Raw genomic sequence first — 15,292 nt, 5'->3', positions numbered from 1 at the left:
GCACAAATTGCTATGTACTGGGCACTGTACTAGATGCCTTATCAACTCATTTCCTTTAATCTTCATAACTACCTTCTTATAAATTTAAAAAATCCTACCAAAACATGAGGCTTTAAGAGGTTAAACAACCTGCCTAAGGACACACGGTTACTGGGTGGTGGAGGCGGAACTTGCATGCAGGTCTGAATGGCTCTAAAGCCTACTTGCTACTCCACCTTGGCCCCTCTCACGAGACGGAGTCCTGGACAACCAGAAAGCAGGCTGGACCAAACTGCAGTGTGCCCAGAGCAAACACCTGTGGACTATACTTTTTCTTTCACTGTATTTATTATTCTAACTACTGACAAGTAGTAATAAATGATAACAGTGTAGGTACTAATAAACATTTTAGTTGTCTATTATCTGTCTCTGCCACCTATATATGTTTGTAATGAACTCATAAGATCAGAGTAAATATGCACATTATTTAGGCAAGCAGAAAGTTTGCTTTATATATTTAGGTACATTTTATTCATTAAATAGTTTATTAAGAACCTGTGCACATACAAAAGATAAGTTAAAAACTGCTTTCAGAGTATATATCATAATTATGATCAGAAGACTTACAGTCATATTAAAACATTGTGTAGTTATCTTCACTCCAATCAATCCCATTGAATATGTCAGTCAAAAATCTTGATTTAGATTTCCCCTAAGTTTGATAATTGAATTGAGAAATAGAGCACTAATCAAGTAAAATGTGCTCACATTAAAGCATTAAATACATGCTCACATGTATTTCCTTAAGTGTCCTGGATTGTCGGGTGGATTTATTCAGCGGATTTTCTATACTCATTAACTGTTATGTTACTACTTAAAGATGATCATTATGTGAAAAACAGTTAAAATACGCACAGACCTCTCTAGATCAGCATAAAAACCACTGTCTAAAGTGGATAATGGTGAGACTAACTTCTACCGAAGAATTCTCATTTTGTATTTGCCATCAGCAAAATGACAATTTAAAAATCCCTGGTCAAGTGTTAACAATACTATAGGATAAACACTAGTATTTGGTAAGTGTCTGAAAATCTCTAATGTCTTTTTTTCCTCTTCCTCCAAAGCATCTACTTAAACTAAAATAAACAGTGTGCCAAGTGGGCAATTATATGATAGTAATACAGGTACTTATTATTGCACATGCGCATTCTCTATTTCTCCTCAAATGAAGATCAAAGCAGGCAGGGTTATGACTTGCTAAGGTGGAAGATAGCACTGATATTAAAGTTTAAAGTGATATTTTGGACCTTATTAATTTTACTACTTACAGTTATTATTATAGCTAATTTAAACACTGTGTGTGATTCAATTAAATTATTCACTTCTTCATTCCTTCTGCTGGAATCTAGGCTGCTTAGATGAGCATGCGGCATATGTCAGAATCTGGTCCCACACTCACCACAATTTGAAACCCGAAAGTGTCCATTCTTTCCCTCATTACTGGGGCTGGAATTTTGGTTCAATAACTAAAACCATGTCAACTAATGAAAACAGAAACGGTGCTGATGCTGGGCTGTAAGGTGGGCACACTCCTCTTGCTGCAGACTGCTACCTGGGGCAGCCCCCCCACCGCCCACTGCTCTGTCCAGGGATCAGCACGAGGGTGTCTTGGAACAGGGGCTGTTCTAAATATTTCTCAAGCAGCGTTCTCCCTCATGTGTTCTGATCTTACTTCTAGTTTTAAGAAATATATGAGGGGTAAAGTAGTTGAATCTACTTGTACATAAGACTTTCTCTCCTGTAAGACGTAATAATGTCAACACATTATGATTGACCCACCTAAATGCAACTTAGGAAGGAAAACTAGAATGCTCCTGAGGCTTTGACTTTTAGTCTAAATTCCAAAGCAAATATATAAAGGAAAAACTCCTAAGTAACAAGACTTTAGTTTTTTAAATAAGGGTAAAATATAGCTGCAATAAGTCATAAACTAGTACTCAGCAACAAAAAGGAACAAACTACTGATACATACAACTTCAGTGGATCTCCAAGAAATTACGGAGAGTGAAAAAAGCCAATCCAAAATGTTACATACTGTGTGATTCCACTTACATAACATTACTGAAATGACAAAATTACAAAAATGGAGAACAGCTTAGTGGTTACCAGGGGTTAAGGGTGGGGTGGAGGGGAGGAGAGGGTGGGTTGTCTGAAGGCAAGTAGGGAGCCCTGTGGTGATGGAATGCTCTGTATCTCACCTATGTCAGTGTTAATATCCTGGTTATGATACTGCACTACAGTTTTACAAGATGTTACCATTGGGGGAAACTGGGTAAAAGGTACAAAGGCTCTCTGTATTATTTGTAGATCTAAAACTGAATTATTTGTGAATCTATAATTATTTCAAAATTGAAAGCTTAGTTTTAAAAAAGTCAAAGGCAAATAGCACACATTTAGATCAAAATAGACAGCACTTGTTCATTTTGCCAAAGGATGAAATTCCTAGCAAGTAAAAGTAAGAATGACAAATGCAATTGACTTTAATTAAAAATCCAGAAGATTACTATCAATGGCAAGATAGAATAGTGCAAAGTACAGGACTGATTATTTAACACATTTAACACATTAACACTAAACCTTGCATTTCTGAAATTCATACCAGGGTGTTTCTAACCATTTCACATGTTTCTGTGGGAACACTTTGTAGCAATGGCTAATAAGGCACAGTAAGTGGCTAAATGAATCAGATTTTCCTTTCCTGCTTTTGTCTCTTCCTTGATGACACACATCCACATATGCCATGCACATTTATACCTGCTTCTTCTCAAGCTGTTTTCTCTGCGAGAATGCTGTTACCCATTCATCTGAGTAACTTCTACTAATCTGATTCTTTAAAGATCAGTTCACATGTCTCTCATTTTGTAAGTCTTCCCTGACCCTGCTCTCTGCTATCCCCACCCCGCTGTTCCTATTACAGGAGTACTATCCAAAAAGCAAATGCCGATAATTAGTATAGTATAGTATAGTATAGTATTAGTATAGTATAGTATTAGTATAGTATAGTATTAGTATAGTATAGTATTAGTATAGTATAGTATAGTATTAGTATAGTATAGTATAGTATTAGTATAGTATTAGTATAGTATAGTATAGTATTTAGTATAGTATAGTATTAGTATAGTATAGTATTAGTATAGTATAGTATAGTATTAGTATAGTATAGTATTAGTATAGTATAGTATTAGTATAGTATAGTATAGTATAGTATTAGTATAGTATTCAAACTTTATTTAGGGGTGAAACATTTGTTTCATTATGTACTTTTTCAGAACCTTTCCAGACAGTGCCATCTTCCCTTCTAATATCCTTTAGGTTCTACATATGTATTAATATACTTTTGGTATAACTGCCCATCAATGTCACAGTAAATATAATTCACAACCTCCATGAATACCTGTTAACTTAGATAATGGTAAAAAGAAATATACACCTGGGGTCAGCTTTGGTTAAGATGGAGATAAACCACCTGTGTGTCCCACTGGATGCAACTAAAGCACCTGGGGGGATGCAGGCAGGGGCAGTGTGAAGCCTCTGGAAGGTGACCACAGCAGGAAGGCAGGCAGGGGAGGAAGGCTGGGCCACTGAGCTGGAAGTGATCCCTCCCACCCCGGCCTGGGTTCAGGGAGGCCCAAAAGCTGGACGTCAACACTGAGGCACGGAAGAGCGTGCTAAGAAAGCCCTCTACTTTAGGCTCAGGGAGCAAGAAGGGGCTCAAAGAAGGGAGAAGTATGCATTTTTCCCTCTTTTGTCTTGTGTCCCAGCCCCCAGGTCATTCCACAGTGGTGGGAGAGGCCATGGTGACAGCAGGGGCCTAAGGGTACCTAAAACTCCAAGGGAAAGGGACCTTCCCTTCTCCAGTCAGAGGACCAGAGCCTGAAGATGGTGCACAAATGTCCACTGAGTTCCTCCTCCCTGTCTTCTTGCGGCCCTTCTTCTCGCAGTCATAGTTGCAGGAAGTACGCATCAGGTACAGCAACAAAGTCCCAGGTTTTTGTCAGAAGACTGAACAGGGGAGTCCCAAGGAACTGGAAATACTGAGGAGACGGTGGAGAGGGAGGGCGTGGGAGAGAGACTGCACAAAGCTGTCTGTGAGCTCCAGGGTGCATCCCAAGCTTCTCACATGTGGATCTGACCACAGACTCTGAGAACTGAAGTGTGGGATAAGATCACTACTCATGTCCCAGACTGGCCACTGCATGGCACAGATCTGAAAAGCACTGCAAAGGCTTGAAAACTGAACTGATGTTGGAACCACAACCCACAGAAAGCTGCTTGGAACTTACAGCCTGATACACTGAATTGCCTGCTAAACCAAAAATACAAAAATTCTCCACAGGATTTAAATAACAACAAGGGTCTCATAAGACAATACTCAAAATGTCCAGGATACAATCCAAAATTATCTGGCGTACAAAGAACCAGGAAAATCGCAGTGCCTGTGGGAAAAGGTGATCAAAAATGGCAACACTGAGATGACACAGATGTTGAAATTATAGGACAAAGACTGTAAGCCAGCTACTGTAAAGGTGTTCCAAGAAGTAAGGGTGAACACTCCTGAAAAGAGTGGAAAGATAGAAAGACTCAGCAAACTCTCATCAGCAAATAGAAGATATAAAAAAGAATCAAAAGGAAACTTTAGAACTAAAATTACAGTGACAAAAATGTAAAAAAAAAGAAAATCACTCGATAGGCTCAATAGCAAAATGGAGATGAAAGAGGAAAGATCAGTGAACGTGATGACAGAGCAATGAAAAAAATTATCTAATCTGAAAAACAGAGAGTAAATGATTAAAAAATAGTCTTGAGATGTGTAGGATAATAATAAAGTATCTTTCATGTCACTTAAGTCCCAGAAAGAGAATGACACAGAAAAAAATATTTGAAAAAATAATGTCTAAAAACATCCCAAATTTAACAAAAGACACAAATTAATAGATTCAAGAGGTTAACTGAATCTCAAATAGGGTAAAGCCCCCCAAATCCAGGCCCAGATCATGAGTCAAACTCTGAAAACTAAAATTAAAAAAAATCTTGAAAAGAGAGAAAATGTAGCATGACTATAAAGGGAAGAATGATTCAAAAGACAGCATATTTATCATTAGAAATTAAGGATTCCATAAGGAAGTGGAACATTTTTAAAGTGCTAAAAGAAAGAACAGCCTCTCAACCCTAAATTCTACATCCAGTGAAAATATACTTCAGAACTGGAGGTAAAATAAAGAGATTCTTAGATAAAAGAAATCTAGCAGAGTTCGTTGACAGGAGACCTCATCTAAAAGAACTGCTAGAAGGAGATCTTCACAAAGAAGGGGAAATGATATTAGAGGGAAACTTGAAATGTCAGGAACGAAGGAGAACATAAGAAACGACAACTACATATGACAACTACAACATGAGGGAAGGAGGGTAAAGGGACCCAGTGGGTGCAAGGTTTCTATATTTCACTTGGAGTGGTAAAATACTGATTCTAAGTAGACTGTGAAAAACATGTAACATTCAAATCTACAGAGCAAAGTAAGTCAGAAAGAGAAAAACAAATATCGTATATTAACTCATATATGGAATCTGAACAAATTGGTATAGATGGTCTTATTTATAAAGCAGAAATAGAGACACAGACGTAGAGAACAAATGTATGGATACCAAGGGGGAAAGGGGGGGCGGGTTTGGGATGAAGTGGGAGATTGGGATTGACATATATACACTGCTGGTACTATGTATAAAATAGATAACTAATGAGAACCTACTGTATAGCACAAGGAACTCTACTCAATGCTCTGTGGTGACCTAAATGAGAAGGAAATCCAAAAAAGAGGGGATATATGTATATATACATATAGGTGATTCACTTTGCTGTACAGCATAAACTAACACAACATTGTACAGCAACTATACTCCAACAAAAAATTTTAAAAAACAGAGCAACTACTAAAAAAAAATCTATACAAAGAGATAGTCAAAAATGAAATAAATAAGTGAAAATGTAATACTAAAACACATTCAAATGGTCCAAAAAAGACAGGAAAAGAAGAAACAGAAGAATGAAAAAACGGTAAACAAATAATATACAATCATAAACCTAAACCCGAACACCAAAAGTTACATTAAATATAAATGGTCTAAGCAAGCCAATTAAGGGACAGAGATTGTCAGAACAGATTTTAAAAAGCAAGCTCCATCTGTAGTTCTCTACAAATAAGTTATTTCAAATGTAGTGATACAGGTATGTTAAAAGTAAAAGGATGGAAAAAGATATACCATACAAACACTAATGAAAAGAAAGCTAGGGTGATTATTTTAATATCAAAGTAGGCTTTGGAGCTAAGAAAATTACCAGAGATATAGAGAAACATTATAATGATAAGAGGTCAATTCACCAAGAAGACATAACAATCTTAACTTTGTATGAATCTAGCAACAGAGCTTCACAATAGGTGAACGAGAGAACAGAAAGCAGAGGCCAATCCATGATTATAACTGGAGACTTCAATAGTCCTCTCACATTAATTGACAGAACAAGCAAACAGATAAAGTCGGCAAGGCTATAAAGAACTAGGCAACATTAACAACTACCAGATCCAATCGACATTTATAAAACATTCAACCCAATCTTTTTCAAATGCACACAGAACATTCATGAAGACAGATCACATCCAGGATCATACAACAAAACTTAACAAATTAAAAAATATATATAATACAAAGTATGTTCTTACCATAATGAATATAAACTAGATATCAGTAGAAGAAAGAGGAGGAAATCTCTAAACACTTGGGAAATTAACACACTCCTAAAGAATCCATGGGTCAAATAGAAAAATGAAAAACAATGTATCAAAATTTGTGGAATGTACCTAAAACACTGTTTAAAGGGTAATTTGCATTATTAAATGCTTATGTTATAAAATAAGGACTCAAATCGAAATTCTATGCTTCCATGTTAGAAATGGGAAAAGAAGAGAAAAATAAACCCAGGGCAAACAGAAAGGAAGAAGTATTAAGATCAGAAATCAATAAAATTCAAAAAAGAATAACAGAAGAAAACAATAAAAGGTTCTTTGAAAAGATCAATAAAATTGACAAACCTTAAGTAAGACTGACAAAAAAAGAGGGAAGCCACAAATTTCTAATATCAGGAATGAAAAGGGGCTATCACTGAAAAGCCAGAAGGTATTAAAAGGGTTATAAGGGAGCACTATGAGTCCAAGGAGTAAACATTAAGATATACATTTCTGACTCTTAAAGAAGAGCTTATTCATATTTAAAAAAAAAGAATGAAAGTATTAAATGAAGGTATTAAACTGCTATGGATTTCACATATAAGAATGACGTTAAAAATGTCATTTTTAATGTGCTAGAAATTAGACTGTTTTTGTAATTATTTACACCTAAAATGAAAAATTTTATATGTCCATTATGAAATCTGTGAGGCAGTACATAATCAGTTTACAAAATATAAATTTGGAGGATAGTAGCCGTACCTCTTAGGGTAGTTGTGAAGATTAAATCAATATAGTATATGCTTAGTACTGTACCAGGCACATAGTAAGTGCTATGTAATTGTGAGCTATCTTCCTTAAAGCAGTCCTGTAAGGTTAACATCTCTAACACACATGAATTTGAAAACTTTGAAATGGACCATTTCCTCAAAAACTAGAAACTACTACAAGTCATCCAAGATGAGATGGTTAACTTGAATATTCCTATAACTGTTTTAAAAATTGAATTTGGAGTTTAAAACCTTCCCCCCAAACAATATAAAATTCTAGGTCCAGATGGTTTTACTTTAAATTTTTCCAGACAGTTAATGAATTACACTAAATTTAAATAATATTTTCAAGAAAATAGAAGAGAAAGGAAGACTTTCCTACTAATTTTATGAGGTCCACATTACCCTGATATCAAAATCATGTAACAATATTGCAAAAAACAAAAAACCCACCTATAGACCAATATCTCTCATGTACATTGGCACAAAAATCTTCAACAAAAAATTACCAAGTCATATTCAGCAATACATGAAAACACAATGACTAAGAGGGGCTTTCCAGGGAATCAATCTAAGGCTGGTTCAATACTGGGAAGTCCAGTAATGCATTCTACTGTGTTAACAGGCTAAAGAAGCAAAACTGCATGATCATATCAACTGATGCAGAAAAAGCATCTGAAAAAATTTCACACCTATTCATGATGAAAACTGTCAGCAGACTAGAAATGAAAACTTACTCAGTTTGATAAAGAGCATCTACAACAAAGCTACAGTTAACATTATATTTAAAAATAAAAGATCAAATACTTCCCCCTCTAAGATTGGGGAAAAGAAAAATGTCGACTCTCACCACTCCTGACATCTTTTAATAGAAAGAAATAAAAGTTATGCAGATTAGAAAGGAAGAAAAACTGTCCCAATTTGAAGAGAAGACTGTCTACATAGAAATCTCAAGGAATCTACAAAAAAGTTCTAGAACTAGCAAGTCTGCAGGATACAAGGGCAACACACAAAAATGAATCATATTGCTTTCTATATAACAGCAATGAACAAACGGAAACTTAATTAAAAACAAAACATTCACAATAGTTTCTCCCTTCAAAAATGAGAGACATAGGTTTTAAGTCTCTCAAAACATGTTAATGACCTGTTTTAAGTCTCTCAAAACATGTTAATGACCTGCATTTTGAAACTACAAAACACTGATGCAAGAAATCAAACACCACCTATGCAGGACAAGAAAAAAAAAAAAATCAACATACAAAAAATCAGTTGCATTTTTATATACTAACAGTGAACTGCCTGAAAGAGAAATAAAGAAAACACTCTTGTTTAGAACAGTGTCAAAACCAATAAAATACTTAGGAATAAATTTAACCAAGGAGGTAAAAGATCTGTACACTAAAAACTGTAAAACACTGATGAAAGAAATTGAAGAAGACACAAATAAGTGGAAAGATATCTTCTGTTCATGAACTGGAAGAACTAATATTTTTAAAATGTCCATACTACCCAGAGGTATCTGTAGATTTAATGCAATCCCTATCAAAATCCCAGTGGCATTTTTTACAGAAATAGAAAAAAAAATCCTAAAATTTATACAGAATCACAAAAGACCTTGAATAGCCAAAACAATCTTGAGGAAATAAGAACAAAGCTAGAGGCCTCACATTTCCTGATTTCAAACCATATTACAAAGCTATAGTAATAAAAACAGTATGGTACTGGCATTAAAAACACAGACTAATGGAAAAGAATCAAAGGCCCAGAAATAAACCCACGTGTATACAGTCAACTAATATTTGACAGGGGAGCCAAGAATACTCAATGGGCAAGAGATGGTCTCTTCAATAAATGGTGTTGGGAAAACTGGACAGTCACATGTAAAAGTGAAACTGGACTCCTATCTTGTATCACTCTCAAAAATTAACTAGAAATGGATTAAAGACTTCAACGTGAGACATGAAACCATAAAAATCCTGGAAGAAAACATAGGGAAAAAACTCCTTGACACTGGTCTCGGCAGTGATTTTCTAGATATGACACCAAAGCGCAAGCAACAAAATAAAAAATAAACAAGTAGGAAGAAATACATCATACTAAAAAAGCTTCTGCATAGCAAAATAAATGATCAACAAAGTGAAAAGGCAACCTATGGGGTGGGAGAAAATATCTGCAAACCGTACATCTGAAAAGGGGCTAATATTCAAAATACACGAGGAACTTACACCACTTGACAGTAAAAAAACAAATAATGATTTAAAAATGGGCAAAGGACCTGAATAGAAATTTTTTTTCAAAGCAGATCTACAGATGGCCAAGAGGTACATGAAAAGGTGTTCAGTATCACTTACCATCAGGGAAATGCAAATCAAAACTACAGTGAGGTACCACCTCACACGGGTCAGAATGGCCATCATTCGAAAGTCTACAAATAAGAAATGCTGGAGAGGGTGTAGAGAAAAGGGAACCCTTGTGTACTGCTGGGAATGTAAACTGGTGCAGCCACTATGAAAAACAGTATGGAGGTTCCTCAAGAAAATTAAAAATAGAACTACCACGTGATCCAGGAATCCTACTTCTAGGTATATATCTGAAGGAAAAGAAATTACTGTCTCAAGAAATATCTGTACTCCCGTGTTCACTGAAGCGTTATTTACAATAGCCAAGACATGCAAACAAAGTGTACATCAACAGATGAATAAAGAAAATGTGGTATGTATACACATACACACACACAATGAAATATTATTCAGCGGCAAAAAAGAAGCAAATCCTGCCCTGTGCAGCAACATGGATGAAACTTGAGGGCATTATGCTGAGTGAAATACGTCAAAGGGAGACAAATACTGCGTGATCTCATTTATAGGCAGAATCTTAGAAACATAACTCACAGAAACAGAATGCAGATTGGCGGCTGCCCAGGGCTGGGGAAAATGGAAGACGGTGGTCAAAGGGTACAAACTCCCAGTTATGAGTAAGTTCTGGGAACCTAATGAATGGCATGATGAATGTAGTTAACAATACTGTATTACAGTATGAAGGTACTAGTAAGAGAATAGATCTTAAATGTTCCAGCCATACACACAGTTATAACTATGTGAGGTAATGGATGTGTTAACTAACCTTATTATGGCAATCATTCCATAATAAAAACATATATCAAGTCATACTGTACATCTTAAATAATGTTACATAGCAAATACATCTCAATAAAGCTGGAAAAAATAAAGATAGGGACTCCTCAACATAATAAAGATGTTAGTTCTCTCAAAATTGATCTACAGATTTAACACAATTTAAATAAAAACACCAGCAGGATTTTTTTATATATATAAGATTATGCTAAAATTCACATGGAAAGGCAAAGAAACTATAATAGTCAAAACAATTTTTAAAAAGAAAGCTAAAGGTGGAGGAATGTCATTGCCTAATTTCAAGACTTAGGATAAAGTCATAGTAATCACATGATGTGGTACTGGCAAAGGGACAGACCCACAGACCACCAGAACAGAGTCCAGAGACAGATCCTCACAATATGGACATGAAGTTTTGACACAAGTGCAAATGCAATTCAACAGAGAAAGGACAGTCTTTTCAACAAACAATATCAGAACAAATGGACATCCATATCCAAAAAAATGAACCTCACCTCAACCCTGTATCTTATAAAAAAATTAACTTAAAATGGATCATAGATCTGATAAAAAAGTGAAGGACACAAAGGAAAAAATTCCAGTGATCTTGGGGTAAGCAAAGAGTCCTTGGACATGACACCAAAACACGATCCATAAAAGGAAAAATTGTTAGAGGACCTCAATGGATCTAAAACTTTTGCTCTGTGAAAGGCTAGGATAAGAGAATGAAAGCTATAGACTGGGAGAAAATATTTGCTACCACTAAAAGGATCACTCAAAACTTAAACTAAAACCCTGTTTATATAAATGCACAAAGGACACGAACAGACACTTCGCTGAAGGGGATATCCAGATGGCAGACAAACACATGAAAAATGTTCAACTTCACTAGCCATCAAGGGAATGCACAGGAGAGCGACACATGATAAAGACACACTTATTACAATGGCTGAAGTAAAAAATAACCGATAAAACCAAGCAGTGGTGAGGATGTGAAGAAACTCGATCTTCCTGCATTACTGGCGGGGTAGCAGCCGCCCTGGAAAGCACTTTGACATTTTCTTAAAACATTAAACGTACACTTAACATTTTATTCAACAATACCACTACAAGTTAGCCTTAGAGAAATGAAAACTGTTCACAAAACCCCACACATACACCAGTGTTTACAGCTTTATTAATAATCCCCACAAACGGGGAACAGCCAAATGTCCTTCAGTGGGTGAATGGATCAACTGTGGTGCGTCCATATAATGGAACACTACTCACCAATGAAGAGTACAGTATTTATACTTGCAACAAGATGAATGAATCTCAAAGGCATGCAGCATGCAGGAAGCCAGACACAAAATGTGTTATGCTGTGATTTCATCTATATGACCTTCTCAAAAAACCAAAACCACAGTGACAGAGAAGAGGCCGTGGCCGCCAGGGTTTGCAGTAGGAGGAAGGTGTGACTAAAAAGGGTACAGTGAGGAGTTCTTTGCTGATGGAACTGTCCTGTGGGGTCCTTGGTCCTACAACCAAAAGGAACTGATTCCACCAATCTCCAAATGAGTGAGGAAATTGATCCTCTCCTAGGATCTCCAGAAAAATACGCAGCTCTGTCAACACTCAGATTTTAGCCCAGTGAGATCTGTCATGGGCTTATGACCAACAGTGCTGTAAAACCATACATTTGTGTTGTTTAAGCCATTGAGTGTTCTGGTAATTTGTTATGGCAGCAACAGAAAACCAATCAAGGGGTTAAATAGTCTTAGAGCAAGGAGAAGAAAGAGGATAGCATCTATTTGCTGGCTAGCCAAGAAGAAGATTGTGATGTAGGGTTCGATAGCAGATACCATAGGCCTGAAAACCAAGAATCATCTAGGAATTACTAGGTCCTGGCCTTGCTGGAGGCCATGGGAACGTTTATAGTCTAGAGGGATATATTGGGTGGGCCAAAAGGTTCCTTCAGATTTTAAGCAAAAATAAAAGACACATTTTTCATTTTCACCAAGAACTTTGTTGAACAACATATTCGCCTTTTTGTTCCACTACCTTCTGCCATTTTTCAGACAACTTCATAATTCCATCTTCCCAGAACTTTCTCTTGAGCAAAGAACGGTTCCAGGTGCCTTTTACGGTCTTCCGGGGAATTGAAATTTTTTCCATTAAGAGAATTTTGTGAAGACCGAAATAAATGGAAACCCGAAGGTGCAATGTCTGGTGAATCTGGTGGATGAATCAGAACTTCCCAGCCAAGCTGTAACAGTTTTTGCCTGGCCATCAAAGAAACATGCGGTCTTGCGTTATCCTCATGGAAGATTGTGCGTTTTCTGTTGACTAATTCTGGACACTTTTTGTCGAGTGCTGCTTTCAGTTGGTCTAACTGGGAGCAGTACTTGTTGGAATTAATCATTTGGTTTTTTGGAAGGAGCTCAAAATAGAGGACTCCCTTCCAATCCCACCATACACACATCACCTTCTTTGGATGAAGACCGGTCTTTGGTGTGGTTGGTGGTGGTTCATTTCGCTTGCCCCATGATCTCTTCCGTTCCACACTGTTGTACAGAATCCATTTTCCATTGCCCGTCACAATTTGTTTTAAAAACGTAACGTTTTCATCATGTTTCAGTAGAGAATCACATGCGGAAATATGGTCAAGAAGGTTTTTTTTCGCTTAACTTAACGTGGAATCCAAACATCAAAGCGACTGACATAACCAAGCTGGTGCAAATGATTTTCAGCGCTTGATTTGGATATTTTGAGTATGTCGGCTATCTCCTGCGTGGTATAACGTTGACCGTTCTCAATTATTGTTTCCATTTGATCGCTATCAATTTCAACTGGCCTACCCTGGAGCACCGTCCAGCGAGAAATCTCCAGCACGAAACTTTGCAAACCACTTTTGACACGTTCGATCAGTCACAGCACCTTCTCCATATACTGTACACATCTTTTTTTGCATTTCAGTTGCATATAATAAAGCATAATATGCAGAAAATGTTGCTTTTTTCTTCCATCTTCAATATTAAAATGGCTACACAAAAATTCACCAATTTTGATAAGTTTTTTTTTTAAATGCATGCTGATATGACAGTTGTCACAATACAATCTAACAAAATTGTTTCGAATGAAGTTAAAGACAACTATGCACTACTAGAGCCATCTTATGGAAAAAAACCGAACGTTTTGGCCAACTCAATGTAACTTGCCTATGAGAAGAAGGGAATGAAGGCTTTTATATTTAAAATATAAAAATGAAATACAAACAGATATATGAAGGAAACATAAAACATAAAGATAGAAATTTAAAATAAAATTAAGATTTGGAGGTCATTAAGTCAATTAGAAAGGGGAGCATGAAACAGAGAAGAGTTCAGTGCTGACAGAAGCACCACAGAAGAGATCTCTATGGATGTATCCTATGATGAAATTACATCCTGTTCCTCTATACATGTATGTCACATAATGATGTTATATTCAACGTATATATATATTTTTCTGTTGGTCTATTAGGAAAAGAAAATAGCATACTTTTCAGTCAAATAGATTTGGATTTAAATCTTGGCTTTCCATATTTAATGTGTCATCTTAACAAGATACTTAACCTTTCTGAGGCTCAGTTTCCTTACTTGTAAAATGGAGCTAATACGCTATCTCACAGAGTTGTTATAAAAATTAAAGAAAATGATGTTTGGGAGAGCAGTCAGCAGCAGGCCTGTACAGGTGCATCCACTCGGTGTTACTTCTCTGTGCTGATGTGTGAAAGTTGGCTTTACAGGTGAATGTTCATTATTGTGCCGGCCTTCCCAGCCCTCCAGTGTTGTTCAGAAAAGATGCATATCTCTCAAAACCCAAACTAGACCCGAATACAAAAGCCCGAATGAAAGGCAGAATGAGCCTGACTCATCCTTGCCCCCAAAGTTCCAGGTATGGAGACCAGCTCTGGGATAAGGCTGCCGGCAACCTGGAGCAGACCGGGAGGACGGTGATGGCCGTGCCCGAGGCCTTCAGGGACGGGACATCAGACATTCTATCAGACAGGCTAAGGCAGGGATGAAGGCCAGAGATCTGGCCAGAGATTCGACAGCACATGCACTCTGTAAGCTGAATTATTACTATGTTTCAGTGTTCCTCCTTTTGTTCTATTATTGTTTATTGAGAAAAATCTTTTTGAAAACTCCAACTTTTTTTTTTCAGATATACTAATGAAACTCAAAGAAAAGGGGGTTTTGCTTCATTTTGACCAGGATTAAAAAAACCTTTTTGATGGATTAAAGACCTAAATGTAAGGCCAGAGACTATCAAACTCTTAGAGGAAAACACAGGCAGAACACTCTATGACATACATCACAGCAAGATCCTTTTTGACCCACCTCCTAGAGAAATGGAAATAAAACCAAAAATAAACAAATGGGACCTAATGAAACTTCAAAGTGTTTGCACAGCAAAGGAAACCATAAACAAGACGAAAAGACAGCCCTCAGAATGGGAGAAAATATTGGCAAATGAAGCAACTGACAAAGGATTAATCTCCAAAATTTACAAGCAGCTCATACAGCTCAATAACAAAAAAACAAACAACCCAATCCAAAAATGGGCAGAAGACCTAAATAGACATTTCTCCAAAGAAGATATACAG

The 15,292-nt window shown here is 36.6% G+C and overlaps 1 protein-coding gene across 6 annotated transcripts in view; it reads right to left on the bottom strand.

Moving 5' to 3' along the window:
- ZEB1 (zinc finger E-box binding homeobox 1) overlaps positions 1 to 15,292 on the bottom strand; it is a 194,629-nt gene that overhangs the window by 46,122 nt on the left and 133,215 nt on the right. The window lies entirely within an intron of this gene.

Source organism: Delphinapterus leucas, chromosome 2, assembly GCF_059928025.1.
Source record: "Delphinapterus leucas isolate spDelLeu-1000000601 "Yukka" chromosome 2, BTC_Dleu_Yukka2, whole genome shotgun sequence".
In the NCBI taxonomy this organism is placed as follows: domain Eukaryota; kingdom Metazoa; phylum Chordata; class Mammalia; order Artiodactyla; family Monodontidae; genus Delphinapterus; species Delphinapterus leucas.
This window is presented reverse-complemented; position numbering and strand designations above follow the sequence as displayed.